The sequence below is a fragment of the Simochromis diagramma genome, unplaced genomic scaffold, assembly GCF_900408965.1.
Source record: "Simochromis diagramma unplaced genomic scaffold, fSimDia1.1 OVJJ01000692.1, whole genome shotgun sequence".
In the NCBI taxonomy this organism is placed as follows: Eukaryota; Metazoa; Chordata; class Actinopteri; order Cichliformes; family Cichlidae; genus Simochromis; species Simochromis diagramma.
The window spans coordinates 93825-98909 of NW_024387485.1; positions in this window are offsets into that span (position 1 = coordinate 93825).

Below are 5085 nucleotides of genomic sequence, written 5' to 3' on the forward strand. Positions count from 1 at the left end.
ATTTTTTAATCTTCTTACTCTATTTATATTTATATTTATATTTATATTGTATCCCGTTCTTATTTATTTTATCATTTTACCCTGTATATAGCCTATTGTGGCATATCTCCAGTGTTTCCTCGGAGGGGGCTCTCTGCACCGGGGCTGTGATCGACCGTGGCTGCTGGGTCTCTGGGGGTCCTCTCAGCCTGGCTGGGGGGCTCCTTTGCCTCCCTCCTGCTGTGTGCCCAGCCTGGAGGCTGCGGTCTGTGACCGGCTCCCGGTGCAGACGGCTCCCTGTTATAGTGTTTCCTCACTTGGCTCATGCGAACCCAGCCCAATTTTTACTCTTTAAGTGTGCGCGTGTGTGTGTGTGGGGGGGGGGGGGATATGTGTGTATTCACATCATTTATGTTAATGAGAGTGTGGGGAGTGAGTTGGAGGGTGGGGTGGGCTGCTTTTAACTATGTAAAGCACTTTGTGCTACATTTTTTGTATAAAAAGTGCTTTATAAATAAAGACTGATTGATTGATTGATGCCATTAACAAAATAGTCCACTGTAGAAGTCAATTAAAGTTTATAGAATGCACTGTTACATCAAGAGGAACAAAATGAAATCAAATATAAAATATGTCAAATATGTCAAATATGTATAGCAACAGTTTTTTTTAATGTTTTTTAATTAACAGTTTGCTTTGTCTTTGCTTAGCAAGAAGTAATGCAGAAGGTGTGAAAATAGGCCTGCTCTGAATAGGTCGACAGGAGACAACCGTATAGGGCAAATGTGATAGAGCTTATAAATGTATGTGTGACTGAAAACAGGAAGTAAGTAGAGTACAGGACGTGCTTGAGATGATCAGATAAGATAAGAAGAGAGTTTCTTAGAGGGGGTTAAAGGTTGTTAAACGTGTTGCTTACCCAAATGAATAAAATTGAAGATTATATATACTGTATATAAATGATTTTTTATACACACATGGCAACTGTGCTCATAGGAGTTGTCACTCGGTCAACTGAAGGTCAAAAATGTCCTTCAGCGTGACTGACTGAACTGATATATTGTAGGGATGACCTTGAGGGCCGATGGATAAATGCTAACACGCTCGTGATTACTTGATCAATAACCTGGCTAAAACTAATTTTTTTTTTCAACTTTATATTTAAGCTTGTGACATTTATGCAATATAATCAAGTAAATGCAGAATAAACACAAAGAATGTTAAATGCTTAAATTCAAAGAGAATTTGAATAGTTTTCTTCAGTCTTTTAGCACAGGTTCTCTACTGTGAAATACAACTTTTTAAAAAACCTATGTACTAATAGGTAAGTATACACTAATATATAATATATATTAGTGCTGTCAAACAGTTAAAATGCTTAATCTGATTCATCGCAGGGTTACTGTAGATTAATTTAGATTAATCACAATTGAATTCATTTTTATTCTATATTAATCGCATTTCATTTTGCATGAGCAAACAGACTCAAGAAAAAAGGGAAAATATCTGCAGTTAACATGTTTATTGAACATCTTGAACATTCATGTTAACAAAAAACTCTGTAAACATTTATTTATCAGGTTGGGCGTGATGGTAAATGTATAAGTGAAGATGTCTGTGGAGCAGCTGAATTCTTTTGGTTATAATTAGAAATCTGGATTAAATATATTGTAGTTTAGAGGAGGGAGTTTGAACCTCACTCAGCCCTTTTAACCATATCACGAGACTATGATATAAATCATACATTCATTAGTGGATTAGTTGTACCTGCCTGAGCCATATTTTCATATTCATTTCTGTCACAGGTACTATTTCTGTCATTTTCCAGCTGAATAAATATCAGATGTAATGTACCACACGGTTCCGGTTTTATCACTTCATTCCATTAAGGAAAATTCAAGTGTAAATTATAAAGTGGCCTGTGGTGACTGAAATGGAAGAGTAGCTGAATGTCATGGTCTAAATTGACACATGTATCCATTTTCTGGATGAAGCCCTGCATCGTCTCTGAGCATGTCAGTATTTGTTTTCCAGTTGGATGCAAGAAAAACTGCATTTGAGAATCACCTATTTTTAAATCAACTTATTTGTTGTTGTATAAAACAACAGTTTTGCTACAAGCTAACATGTTTTGTTGCTGCTTTTCCTCAGGGTGTTAGCTAGGTTCATCTCTCAAAACACGTCGAAGCTTTTCTGAAGCGTCATTTAACCAAAGTCAAATCATGTGCACAGTTATGTTCAGATAAATTACTACGAGCTGTAGGAAGAGGGAACTTTAATAGTTCCCAAGACGAGATAAAGCTGTGTTTGTTGCGTGATTTAGGCAAGGTCGAAGCGTGTGTGTGTGTGTGTGTGTGTGTGTGTGTGTGTGTGTGTGTGTGTGTGTGTGTGCGCGCGCAAACTGCTCATTAGCTGATGGTAACTACACCTGCGGTCAAATGTCTTTTATCTTTGCTGACTGCTTTTGCTTTGATGATTATAAAAGGATTCAGTTATCGTGTTTAAGGAAGGAGCCTAGATTGTGGTCTGAAGCCTGTAACATTGTATCTGAAGTAGTTTCATCACTGTAGAGATATTGTTTGCAGTCTATTTTTAAAAAGCCTCTGGAGGCACATCTAAACTAGAATTTGTTCTTTGTTGGAATTCTAAAAGATCCAATCTGTTCAGTCTCACTACCACAAGATTTACCTGTAGATTCTGAAATTTTGCAGTTCTGTTTCATCCTGAATTATTCTGCTTTTACGCATCGCATACGCGTGCTTTTACAATTCCTCCATCATAAGGAAGCCATGTAAAATAAAGCCCTGTGTGCACGTGCACATTCACACACATGTACACTAAGAGTTCCTCGAGTGAGCTCAGCAGATGTTGTGAGCAGGTGTTTTGGCCTCTGCTCCAGGTGAGAAGTTTGGTCTGTAATTGGAGACCTGGGGCCACGTTGGACACACAGATTTCGCAGAGCATCAATGCTGCACCGTTTGGGCGTCATTTACCAAATGTTGCAATATGTCTCTCTAATGAATCCGTTGTGTAAATGCGTGTTCACCCCTTCACCCTCATTAAATTCTGCTGCTTCTGTGGCCTCCTCACTGAGCCGTGTGATGTCAAATGTGAGAGGAAGGATCTCTGATCCACTTTTCCTAACTGTTGGCTGCTGAGAGGCACCTGAGCCAACAGCACATCAGGGGCCCCGTCAGGTGGAAGTTAAAAAAAAAAAGTTTACTCAATTGTAAAAAAATAGAAATTAAATGTGTAAATAAAAATAAATAAATTTAAACAATGTGTGTGTGTGTGTGTGTGTGTGTGTGTGTGTGTGTGTGTGCGCGCGCGCACAAGCGTGGAGTAAAAGTAACTTTGTTGTTAGTTGCTGTGAAATCAATACACAGCTACAAGAAAATGGTCAGAAGAGATCATTTGTAAGTTATTACTATGTGGGTGTTGTGGTATTATGTGCTGCAAGTTCAACTCTGTAAAGCTAAGTTGCCCTTAGAGAGGCAGACTGAGATCATGAAAATTTTGTTAGTGGAGAAGCACAAAGTGAGATGAAATGTGTGAAATGTAATCAAGCAAGTGATATTCCTGCTTTCTTGCCTCATAACAAACCATTACAATTATTATGCATAAAAGGCTTATTGTAGTCTCAGAGCAGAAAGAGCCCACAGATACTGTTTAACAAGAACCACAAAGAAATGTAATTGTTTCAGTGTTCCATCATCTCCGTCTTAAACAGTGAACAACAATGATGATGTGTATTTCACACTGTAATTTTCCAGACAGAATTATCAATTGCTGTGAATGATTGAACCAGAATGAAAACATTTTAAAACATCAGTGAAGTAAAATTACTTTGCTCTAAACGTGTATCCAACAGCAACCTTCTGTCTGCTACAGAAAGGAGTCACGAGCAAAGCGGAAGGTAAGACAGACGACTGCCTTGCTAACTGCAGGGCTCTATAGCACTTTGATAAGATAAGATAAGATAAGATAAAACTTTATTAATTCCTCAGGTGGATTCCTCTGGGAAATTCGGTTTCCAAAAGCACAGCACCGACAGAAGTTACAGTTACAGAATATTATATATACACACACACACACACACACACACACACACATAAATACAGAGACATATATAAATAAAATATACGAAGGGGATAAATAGAATAAATAGGAATAAAAATAAAAATACAAGTGAATTGCACATTTCAAGTATGGAGTCTATTGCACCGTTGACTATTAACAAAAGTATTGCACAGTATGCAGTGAGGTGAAGAGGCACTACAGCTTAGTTGTTCCCCCCTCCTTTGTCCTCCTGTCTCCCCTCCCTCTCCCCTCCAGAGAGGAGTTAAACAGTTTGATGGCGTGTGGGACAAAGGAGTTTTTAAGTCTGTTAGTTCTTGTCTTGGGGAGAAGCAACCTGTCACTGAACAGACTCTTCTGGTTGTTAATGGCCGTGTGCAGAGGATGCCCAGCATTGTTCATAATGTCCAGCGGTTTTTTTAGTGTCCTTTTCTCTGCCACTGTCACCAGAGTGTCCAGCTTCATGCCGACCACAGAGCCAGCCTTCCTGATCAGTTTCTCCAGCCTGGATGAGTCCTTCTTTGCTGTGCTGCTCCCCCAGCACACCACAGCATAGAAAAGTACTCCAGCAACCACTGACTGGTAAAACATCCTCAGGAGCTTCCTGCAGATGTTAAAAGACCTCAGCCTCCTGAGGAAGTACAGTCAGCTTTGGGCTTTTTTATACAGGTGCTCTGTGTTGCATGACCAGTCCAGTTTATTGTCCACCCACAGCCCTTTGGCGCAGAAACGTAATGGTAATTCAATATATGACTAAACTGACATATAACCACTCGACTGAAAAATTATGCACAGGAGGGTGGACGCTAGCCTGGCAAAAGATGGCTGCTACTGTTATCCACACTCAGCAAATTAACATTGTGTGTTTGCAGTGCTATGCACTGTTCAAGGTCCCACACAACTCATGCTAGTGTTCCTGAAACCCCCCCAGAAAAGTTTCCACCAAGGACAAACAGCATCCACCTATGGAGGCAGAAGGAGGAGAACACTGACTGCAGACTGCAGGACAGTACTTCTCTGGGTTCACTG